The 12,347-nt window shown below is 36.5% G+C and overlaps 1 protein-coding gene and 1 pseudogene across 14 annotated transcripts in view; one reads left to right on the forward strand and one right to left on the reverse strand.

Moving 5' to 3' along the window:
* Positions 1-12,347, reverse strand: part of ERC1 (ELKS/RAB6-interacting/CAST family member 1) — a 548,010-nt gene that overhangs the window by 59,391 nt on the left and 476,272 nt on the right. The window lies entirely within an intron of this gene.
* LOC116623510 lies at positions 610-4,677 on the forward strand (annotated as a pseudogene).

Here is a 12,347-nt window from a genome sequence, read left to right on the forward strand (position 1 = left end):
AGATATTGACTGGAACTAAGATCAGTTTAGGAAAATTGATACACATGAATGATATCAAATTATAGGATAAACAACTTCTTAAGGTACAGAGGAAATTAAAAGATTAAAAATATCTACTACTAATACATAAAACCTTAAATAAAATACATGCAACTTTCTGGGGTGCCTGGCTAGCTCAGTCAGTACAGCATGTAACTCCTGATCTTGGGGTCATGGGGTCATGAGTTCAAGTCCCACATTGGGCGTGGAGCCTACTTTAAAAAAAAAAATGTTAACTTTCCGTTAGGGTAAAAACTCACCAGCTTTTTCATTCAATAAATATATATTGAATTCTGCAGGGCCCCCACATTTTCAGATGACTGTGAAAATCAAGTAAGGTGTGAAGAATTTTATTTTGCACAAAGTGCAAGGATATTTTAAAGATTTATTTATTTATTTGAGAGAGAGAGAGTGCGAGCTAGTGGGGGGAGGGGCCGAGGGAGAGGGAATCCTCAAGCAGATTCCCTGCTGAACGGGGAGCCCCACATGAGGCTCGACCCCAGGACCCTGGGGATCATAACCTGAGCCAAAATCAAGAGTTCACTGCTTAACTGAGCCACCCAGGTGCCCCTAAAGCGCAAGGATATTTTTATTGTCCAGGAAGAATGTCTCAATCACAAATTATACCGCAAAGAGGAAAAAGATAGCTTTTCCTCATTAGTCAAAGGCTCATAATCATTAAGATAAGGACCAATGAATCTGAGAGCACATATTCCAGAGACATTTAAAACACTGTAATTTTGAGTCTGAGAGATAAATCATGTGAGTCACAGGACAATGTCACCTTACATTATTCAGCAGAAACTACAAAAATGTAGGATGTACCTTTATGTATAAATGATGTCTTAAGAATACTTAAGAGAAAGATCTCTCCCCCAAATTATTTACCACTTTCTCATGTAGTCTAAGAGGTCTCTGCCTCCATTGTGCTCATGTAATCAGCAAGCCTGTACAGAATTACTTTAGAACCATAGCGTAGAGGTGGTGGCTTCTGCTTCTTACTATTGCCTGAAAATCACCCTCAGGTCAGAAAACTCCAGAAGAAAAAGTCATCTGCCACCATGGGGTGCTTCTGAAAGGTAATTAGGTCTGACAACCTGTGTGGCTAACCTGCCATGCCTGGAGGCCTTGGAGAGGTACCTATGTTGTTGCTCAGGCAGTACCGGTGAACTTGAACAATTCAATTAGAGATTCACCAAAGATTAATTTCTTTTGCTGCAGGAAAAATTAATTACTAGGATTGTAGGTTACTTGTGCAATTAAAGTAATGTTAGGAGAGAGAAGAAATCTATAAAATAAACAGTAGCATCAGTGGGTCTCATAAATATTCTAGGGTTGTATCACAACCACTATAAATGTCATTGCTACTAACACTTATTGAGCACCTCCTATGTGCCAGGCAAAGGGCTAAGTGCACTAAATACCTGATCGTATTTAATCTGCACAATAGCCTTTGCTGCAGTTTTATTATTGCCATTTAACGAACGAGGAATCTGACACTGAGAGAAGAGGTTAAGTGATTTGTGGGAAATTACGCAGCTACTGAGCGACATTTAAATTAGGTCTAAAGACAAAACATGCTATTTACCACCAAGCTAAAAGGCCATAAAAAGAATACAATGGCCTTATAAAGGACACAAAAGAAAATATATTTTGTCAGTTTTATAGGTGGGAGGTAATACTACATTTTTAAGAAAGTAGAAGCTTGTAAGAGCACTAATGTGCATGTATCACAACTATGACAAGAGCGCATATCAGAAAGACAGTAACAGTGGACTGTGAGACAACAAAATATTCACTGAGATTGCATCAGGGTGGTGGGATTATGGGTAATTCTTTTTCTTTTCTATTTTCCAAGCTAAGTGGTTAGCGTTGACTACAAATCCTCTTTTCAATCTGCCTTCCTCATGTAAAAGCTCAGATATGCATCAAGACACCTAGGTTTCACACAAAGGAAGTCCTCACAGAGTCATTTATGCAGTATGTGTGCATTCTGACAGGTAGAAAGAAGAGAGTATACATAAATCTAAGAGCTACAGTGAGGCCTACTCCTTTCCTGCTTGTGGAAGGGGAAAATGGAACTGGGTATGACTCTATCTTGATGGTAATCCAGTTCTGGAAGACTCTGTCTAGGCTTTAAGAAAAAAAAAGTAGTGAAAGGGGGTTTGGGATATTTCTAGGCCAGTTATCAGTTATTTCTGACCAGTTATCAGAGAAACCCTAGGTGGGAATAAGATACGTAAATTCACCTGGAGTACCAGTGTGTTGTGGCTCCTGGGGGCCTAAATGTCCTAGTGGGCTATTAGGAGGGCACAGGAAGCCATCTTGAAGAAATCCCAACACTTATAATAATATCTCTACAGCAGAAAAAAAAAATTTTTTTAAGAAAAAGTGGAGCCCTTGGGTTCTTGCTTCCAATATGACCAAGAAAAGAAGGAACAATTATCATGAAGAAAAGTGCTGCCAACCGTGTGCAGCTTATTCATTGCATCAACTGTGCCTGATGTGTACCCAAGGAGTAGGCCATTAAGACGTTCATTGTTTGAAATACAGTAGAGGATGCAGCCATCAGGACATTTCTGAAGCAAGGGTCTTTGACACCTTCATGCTTCTCAAGCTGTAAGTGAAATTACATTACTGCAGGAATTACATTACTGCCATTCACAGCAAGGTAGTCAGGAATGATTTTCGTGAAGCCTGGAAGGACCAAACACCCCCATCCTGATTTAGACCTGCAGGTGCTGCCCTATCATCTCTGCCAAAGCCAGTGTAAGGAGCTGAGTTTTTAAGTCTGAAGAAAAGCTATCCTCTGGAAAAAAATAAAATGGAAATTATACTTAAAAAAAAAAAAGGAAAGAAAAAGAAAAAAGTTAAAGATAAAATCTGGCCACAGACCATCCTAAATTATGAAGGAAAAAAGAATGGTAAGTTGAATTTAGAATTATAAAGGTAGATAAAACATGGTGAAAAAAATTGGGGCATGATTATCATTAGGAAATAAAAGCAGTATTCTATTTCTATGATAATGTTGATAGAGCTTTCAAATCTCACTAGCATGCACTACTTTATCTTACTATATCAACTATTATAGTCCACAAGGCATATAACATAGCTGTAGTTTGAATTTGGCAAAAACTGTAGCCTACAGCAAAGGTCCTAGAATTCTGAGAGTATCTGCAAGCTTTCACAAAGCATGTGGGCTTCAGAAAATGTTGATTTTTAGGAACAGTGACTAACCTTAAAAATACAGAAAGTTGGTGTTAAAAATACAGAGATTTGGTTTCAAACAATTATTTCCTGCTCCCATGAGCATTCCTTTGATGTATCCATTAAAAATGTTCTAAAACTAAAAACAAAGACTGCCTGTATTATACTTCAAGTACCATGCAGAAGCTATAGAGAAGTGAGTGCTGGCTGTGTGTATGTCACCAAATAACACTTAACTGTTTGTATGGCAAATTATGGATTCACAAACAACATTCACATTCATTATACTGCCTTAAGAGAAATAGGATAGTTATCATCACATTCGTTTTAGAGGTGAATAGTTCAACTGAGGTTCTAAGATGTTAATGAATTAACTTGAAATCTCTGACCTTCATTCAATGCTTTTTTAATTGTATCAAACAGCTGTCTACATTTTTCTTGGATAGTTCATGTGAAACAGAAAAACAGACATATTTGAACTTTGAGGAATTTAATATCTCAGTGCATTAGGGCCAGAAAAATGATAGTTGATCCTAATAGTAAGTCTGTCAGAGAAAAACAACTTTGGCAGTTGAAAGTTGTGCTAAAAGCTCTGTCCAAGTCATGTAAACAGATCAACATTGTTCCGCAGTTATTCCGGAAAGCCCAAAACACATCAAGGAGGAATGATGTGCATGAGACCTTTGTTCACAGAGGAATAATTATTTTTGTAACCAATTTTTTCTCTGTCTCACTCCTTGCTGTGAGATAAGGCTGAATAGGTACAGATGACTGGCACCTCTCTTAGTTGAATAAGTTCGGGATCTGGTGAGGCTGGTGAGAATGCTGGTGCACAATGCTTGTTTCTCTGCTCTGTTCATCAGGACTGTTATGTTTGGGGGGAAAGAGGAAAGCAGAAAGTAGAAAACATCCACTGTTGCAAGAAAATATTACTATCCCCACAGGAAATGCAGCAAAACCACATACCAAAAAGTAATCTCACTCCCAACTACTAAACACAATCCAGCACAAGTGCCTTAACAAAATTACACACGTACCCTTTATATAACAGAACTACGAATGTGAAAGAAATACTTCCTGGCAGCAAAGAATCCCAGCTCTCTTCTAGTCTAAGCAGCAAAGTGCTATTCCAAAGCTAAAAAGATTAACAACCAATTGAACAGAAAGAAAAGAAAACAAAAGTTTCTTAGGTTTTAAAGATTCAAATAAAAGCTTCTTGAGGTCCCAAGCCATTCTGGTATTTTCCCTGGCTATGAGTTAGTGAGTTACTACTGACCTGTGGAGTATATATATCATCAGCTCTTCTCAAGATATAATGTTTCAGCAGATGGCCCGTAAAGAAAATCACAGGGGACTACTTCAGTGTTTACTTTATTTCTCTTTAAAATGTCAAGATCAATCTAAGAGGGAAGTTCATAGCGATAAATGCCTACCTTAAAAAACAAGAAAAGTCTCAAATAAACAATCTGACTTTACACCTCAAGGAACTAGAAAAAGGACAAATGAAGTCCAAAGTTAGTAGAAGGAGGATACCAAAGATTAGAGCAGAAATAAATGAAACAGAAACTAAAAAGACAATAGAAAAAAAAAATCAATGAAACTAAGAGCGGTTTTTTTGAAAAGATAAACAAAATTGGCAAACAGTAGCTAGACTCTCCAAGAAAGAAAGGAGAGAGGATTCAAATAAAATCAGAAATAAAAGAGATGTTACAACTGATACCACAGAAATACTGGGCACAATTATATGCCAAAAAATTAGACAATCCAAAAGAAAATGATAAATTTCTATAAACATACAAACTACCAAGTTTGAATCATGAAGAAATAGAAAATCTAAAATATTGGTAAGGAGATTGAATCAGTAATCAAAACCCTCCCCAAACAGAAAAGCCCAGGACAAGATGGTTTCACTGGTGAATTCTACCAAACATTTAAAGAATTAACAGCAATTCTTCTCAAACTCTTCAAAAAAACAAAACGTAAAACAAACAAACAAAAAAAACAGAAGAGTGGGAACTCTTCCAAACTCATTTTATGATAACAAAACCAGAAAAAAAAAAGCCACAAGAAAAAATAATTACAGGCCAATATCCCTGATGAATATAGACATTAAAATACTCAAGAAAATATTAGCAAACTGATTTCAACAATACATTAAAAGGATCATACCCCTGATCATACCCGATTGGGATTTATTCTAATGATGCAAGGATGCGTCAACATTTGCAAAATTAGTCAACACATCACACTAACAAAATGAAGGATAAAAATCATATGATCATCTCAATAGAGGCAGAAAAAGCATTTGACAAAATTAAACATCCATTTATGATAAAAACTCTCAACTAAGCAGGCATAGATGGAACGTACCTCAAAATAATAAAGGCCATATATGACAAGCCCACAGTTAACAATTCAGCAACAAAAAAAATGGGAGTGTTTCCTCTAAGATCAGTACAAAACAAGAATGTATTTTTAATAACACTTTTCCAGCACAGTATTGGAAGTCCTAGCCAGAGCAATTGAACAAGAAAAAGATATAAAAGCCATCCAAATCAGAAAGGAAGATGTAAACCTGTCACTATTTGCAGATGACATAACATTATATACAGAGAACCTTAAAGACTGTACCAAAAACTGTTACAACTAATAAAATGAATTTTATAAAGTTGTAGGATACAAAATCAATACACAAAAACCTTTTGTATCTCTATACACTAATAATAAACTATCAGAAAGAGAAATTAAGGAAACCATCCTGTTTACAATTACATCAAAAAGAATAAAATACCTAGGAACAAATTTAACCAAGGAGGTAAAAGACCTGTCTACTGAATACCATAAGACATTAATGAAAGAAACCAAAGAAGACACAAATAAATGGAAAGATATCCCATGCTCATGGATTGGAAGAATTGATATTGTGAAAATGTCCATATTACAAAAAGTAATCTAATCTAGGATTCAATGCAATCCTTATCGATTTTCCAATGACATTTTTTCACAGAAAGAAATAATCTTAAAATATGTATGGAACCATGAAAGACCATGAATAGTTAAAAGTAATCGAGAAAAACTAAAGCTGGAGAAAGTCAATATTCAAGAAGTATTCACTGAATGCCTATTATTTGCCAGTCAACACTTAAGTGACCTCTACTGTCACTTTATATTGCTTCTTGTTGATTTAAGACTAATAAAATAATTTCAAGACAGAGAACATTCCTAGAAATAAAGGTATTTAATAATGACAAGAAGAACAGTTTAGCAAGAGTACAAAACACTCATAAATGGGTGTGCAAATAACAATAATAATAGCTTCCAAATACACGAAGCAAAAATTGAAGAATTCAAAGGACGAATAGAAAAATTCCGATTATACTCAAGGATCTTAATATTTCTTTCTCAGCAACTAATAGACTGGACTCTCCCACCTTGTAAGTTTTTTTAGTAAAGTCATGGAATATCTGAACAACTTTATCAACCACCTGGACCTACCTGATATTTATAGAACACTATATGTAATAACCAAAGAATACCATTCCTTTCGGGAACACATAGTATGTTCACCAAAGTGGACCTTATTCTGGGCCATAAAACAAAAGTTTCAAAAATGTAGAATATTAAAATAATATAAAGTATATTCTCTGATCACAATGGTATTAACCTAGAAATCAATAAAAATATGACCTAGGAAAAAACTCCCAAATTTGAAACTAGACACTTTTGCAAATCTACAGGAAAAAGAGAAGATATTTTTATTTATTTATTTTTTAAAAAAAGATTTTATTTATTTATTTGACAGAGAAAGAACACAAGCAGGGGGAGCAGCAGAGGGAGAGGGAGAAGCAGACTCCCCGCTGAGGAGAGAGCCCAATGCGGGACTCGATCCCAGGACCCTGGGATCATGACCTGAGCCAAAGGCAGACACTTAACCAACTGAGCCACCCAGGCACCCCAAAGAAGATCTAATTAAATGGAAAAATAGTATGTTCATGATTTGAAAGACTTAATAGTGTTAAGATGTTAACTGTCCCCAAATTGGTTTACAGAATCAATGCAATCTCAATACCCCTCCTGCAGGATTTGTCATAGAAAATGACAAACTGGGTTGCCTGGGAGGCTCAGTCAGTTAAGCGTCTACCTTCAGCTCAGGTCATGATTCCAGGGTCTTGGGATCGAGTCTTGTTTCAGGATCTTTGCTCAGTGGGGAGCCTGTTTCTCCCTCTCCCTGCCGCTCCCCCTGCTGTGCTCTCTCTTTCTCTCTCTAACCAATAAATAAAATCTTTAAAAAAAAAAGAAACAACAAACAAATTTATATGAACCTTGACCCCTACCTTAATATACACCAAAATTAATTTGAGATAGATTATAGAACTAAACATGGAAGCAAAACAATAAAGTGTCTGGAAAAAGGAAAAAAAAACAGAGGGGAATATTTTAGCTCTATGTGTTATGCGAAAGTTTCTTAGAACCCAGAAAGCAATAACCTTTAAAAACTGATAAGACTTTAATAAATTAAAGACTTCTGATAATGAAAAGACACCATTAAAAAACTGAATAAACAAGCCACAGACTAGGAGAAAATATTTGCAAAATATTTATCTCAAAAAGGACTGGTATCTAGGCCATATGAAGAATGCCACAAACTATTGATTAATAAGATAAAATCCAATTAAAAATATACATTTGAGAAGATACTTCAGAAAGGACTATATACAAATAGCCAGTCAACACATGACAAAGTGTTCATCACTAACCAGTGGCAGAATTAAAATGAAAACCACTATGAAATACCTCTACACAGCCATAAAAATGGTCAAAATTAAAAAGATGGAAAGTATCTAATGTTTAGAAGGATATGGAGCAACCAGAACTCTCATTATGATGTTGCTGGTGGGAGCATAAAATGATATAACTACTTTGAAAAAGTAGCAGTTTCTTATAAAACTCAATACATAACTATTATATAACGAAGGCAAGTCCATTTGTAGGTAGTTACCTAAAGAAATAAAAGCATATGTCCACCAAAAGATATGTATAAGAATGTTCATCGTAGCTTTACCCATAATTGTCTCAACCTGGAAACAAGCCAGGTTATTCAAGAGATCCAAATGAACTGTGATCAGTCATCACACAATGGAATACTACTCAGCAATAAAAATGAACAAACTACTTCTACCATTAAGAAAATGAATGAGTTTATTTTATTTTAATTCAAGTGTAGTTAACATACACTGTTTTAATAGTTTCAGTGATTCAACAATTCTATACACTGCTCAGTGCTCGTCATGATAAGTGTACTCTAAATCTCCTTCACCTGTTTCACCCATCCCCCATCCATCTCCCCTCTGGTGACATCCGTGTGTTCTCTATAGTTAAGAGTGTGGTTTTTGGTTTCTCTCTCTCTTCCTTTACTCATTTGTTTTGTTTCTTAAATTACACATATGAGTGAAATCATATGGTATCTGTCTTTCTCTGACTGGCTTATTTAGCTTAGCATTATACTGTCGTTCCATCCATTTTGTTGCAGATGGCAAGATTTCATTATTTTTTATGACTAATATTCCATTACACACATACAGACACACACACACACACACACACACACTATCTTCTTTATCCATTCATCTATTGATGGACACTTGGGCTGCTTCCATAATTTGGCCATTGTAAATAATGCTGCAATAAACAAGGGTGCATATATCCCTTCAAATTAGTGTTTTTGGCTAAATACCCAGTAGTGTGATCACTGGATTATAGGGTAGTTCCATTTTTTTCCCATGCCCAGTATGGAGCCTAAGGTGGCTTAAACTCAAAACCCTGAGATTAAGACCTGAGCTGAGATCAGGAGTCAGATGCTCAATTGACTGAGCCACTCAGGAGCCCCATGGTAGTTCTATTTTTAATTTTTGAGGAATCTCCAATACTGTCTTCCACATTGGCCGCACAAGTCTGCATTCCCACCAATGGTGCACCAGGTTTCCTTTTTTTCCCACATCCTCATCAGCACTTGTTATTTCCTGAGCTTTTAATTTTGGCAATTCTGACAGGTGTGAGGTGGTATCTCATTGTGGTTTTGATTTGCATTTTCCTGATAATGAGTGATGTTGAACATCTTTTCATGTGTCTGTGGGCCATCTGGATGTCTTCTTTGGAGAAATGTCTATTCATGTCTTCTGCCCATTTTTAATTGGATTATTTGTGGGTTTTTTTGGTGTTGAGTTATGTATAAGTTCTTTACATATTTTGGATACTAACACTTTCTCAGATATGTTATTTGCAAATATCTTCTCCCATTCAGTAGGTTGTTTTTTAGTTTTGTTGGTTGTTTCCTTTGCTGTGCAGAAGCTTTTAATTTTGACGTAGTCCCAATAGTTTATTTTTGCTTTTGTTTCCTTTGCCTCAGGAGACATATCTAGAAAGACGTTGGTATATCCGACGTCAGAGAAATTACTACCTGTGCTCTCTTTAAGGATTTTTATGGTTTCAGGTCTCACATTTAGGTCTTTAATCCAAAAAAGTGAATGAATTTTAAATGTATTATGCTGAGTAAAAGAAGTCTTACACAAGAGTACAGACTGTACTACTCAGATTCCATTTATATGTGGTTCTAGAACAGGAAAACTAAGTTACATCAAATAAACATACAAACATTAACTGTGTCTGCCTCTAGGTGTGAGAGTAGGTACAGACTGGGAAAAGGCAAGAGAAAATTTTCTTGGGAGATGTTAATGTTCTGTATCAGGGGTTGGCAAACTCCAGTGGTCAAATGGTCTACATCCAGGAAGCTGTCATTTTTGTATGCCTATTGGCAAAGAATAGTTTTTGCATTTTTTAATGGCTGGAAAAAACTATTTCATGATGCATGAAAATTTTATGACATTCAAATTGCAGTGACTATAAATAAAGCTTTATTGGAACAGAGCCATTCTTATTTAATTACTTATTGTCCACCAATGCTTTCTCACTACAGTGGCAGATGTCAGTAGTTGCTACAGAGACCTAAATATTTACTATGTGACTTTTTTTTAAGTAGGCTTTATGCCCAGCGTGGAGCCCAATGCAGGGCTTGAACTCACAACTGTGAGATCAAGACCTGAACCAAGATCAAAAGTCAGACACTCAACCAACTGAGCCACCCAGGCGCCTTTACTGTGACTCTTAAAAAGTTTAGTAACCCCGGGGCGCCTGGGTGGCTCAGTCGTTAAGCGTCTGCCTTCAGCTCAGGTCATGATTCCAGGTCCTGGGATTGAGCCCCGCATAGGGCTCCCTGCTCGGCAGGAAGCCTGCTTCTCCCTCTCCCACTGCCACTGCTTGTATTCCCTCTATCTCTGTGTCTCTCTCTGTCAAATAAATAAATAAAACCTTTAAAAAAAAAAAAAAGTTTGGTAACCCCTTTCTATATCTCAACAGGGGTTTAGGTTACACAATATGCATATACATTTGTCAAAACTCATAGAATAGTGTAACTTAAGATTTGTGCATTTCATGAAAACAAAAAAAAGAAACCCATAAACTGATTTTGAATTTTAATTAATATGCATGGGGTGATGTACACAAGTGTCTCTTAACTTACTTTAAAATATATGAAAAAATGAGATCGACTGATGTACAGATGGAAAGATATATGATGAAGTAAATACAACAAAATAATTAGAGACTCCGGTTTAAGATACAATTTTTTTCAACTTTCCTATGTATTGGAAAATTTTCGTAATAAAATGTTGAAAACAAAACAAAACAAAAAGCAAAGTAAAGACCCCAGTTCATTGAAGCTGGTAAAATTACTTTGAAAACCCTTGTTCAGAGTGTTTTTGTAAATGCTAATTTCTAAAAGATGGTTCCCAAACTTAGTGTTTCAACCCACTTAAAAACTACTCTTATGGGGTCCTTGGGTGGCTCAGTCGGTGAAGCGTCTGTGTTCGGCTGGGGTCGTGATCCCAGGGTCCTGGGATAGAGCCCCGCATCGGGCTCCCTGCTCAGCAGAGAGCCTGCTTCTCCCTCTCCCTGCCGCTCTGCTGACTTGTGCTCTCTATCTCTTTGTCAAATAAATAAATAAGGGGCACGTGGGTGGCTCAGTCGTTAAACGTCTGCCTTTGGCTCAGGTCATGATCCCAGGGTCCTGGGATCGAGCCCCCCCGTCGGGCTCCCTGCTCCGTGGGAAGCCAGCTTCTCCCTCTCCCACTCCCCCTGCTTGTGTTCCCTCTCTTGCTGTGTCTCTCTCTGTCAAATAAGTAAATAAATCTTTAAAACAAATAAATAAAATAAAATAAAATAAAATCTTGGGGCGCCTGGGTGGCTCAGTTGGTTGAGCAACCACCTTCGGCTCAGGTCATGATCCTGGAGTCCCAGGATGGAGTCCCGCATCAGGCTCCCTGGCAGCAGGGAGTCTGCTTCTCCCTCTGACCCTCCCCCTCTCACGTGCTCTCTCTCTCTCAAATAAATAAATAAATAAATAAATAGAATCTTTAAAAAAACCCACAAAACTACTCCTGTAGCTGCTAGGCTGCCTAAATAAAGCCTTGGTAATAAGTTGTGGACCTTTGTGAAAATAAGCCCCAATGTGAGCATATTTAAAAATAATGTATTATGTAAATGACCCTTTTGAAGGGGCTTCCTATCCTAAGCAGTTCAACTTAAGGAAGCCCAGCAAACAGCACAAATTCTTTAATATGCTAATAGATAAACTACTAAAATAAACAAATAAATAGCCCTGCTCCCAAGCAGAGAACAAAAGGCTAAACAAGCTCAATCATTTTCCATTTCAAAACTCTGAGATATTTATCTGGGAAAGAAGGATGTCTCTCTTTCTTACTTCACTAAGATACAAAATGTTTCAAATAATATTCAGTGCATATTTTGAATATATTTTGCCAGAAGATACTATTAGCTGGTTTTTACATTTTATAAAAACTTTTTTTAAATTGTGGTAAAAAAACTGTAGTAAAACACACATAAGTTTCCATTTAACCATTTTTAAGTGTACAGTTCAGTAGTGTTAAATACGTTCACATTGTTGTGCAACCAATCTCTATATTTTTCATCTTGCAAAACTTAAGCTGTATACTCATTAAACAACTCCCCACTTCCTTCAATGATTC

Source organism: Phoca vitulina, unplaced genomic scaffold, assembly GCF_004348235.1.
Source record: "Phoca vitulina isolate PV1807 unplaced genomic scaffold, GSC_HSeal_1.0 scaffold59, whole genome shotgun sequence".
NCBI classification, from domain to species: domain Eukaryota; kingdom Metazoa; phylum Chordata; class Mammalia; order Carnivora; family Phocidae; genus Phoca; species Phoca vitulina.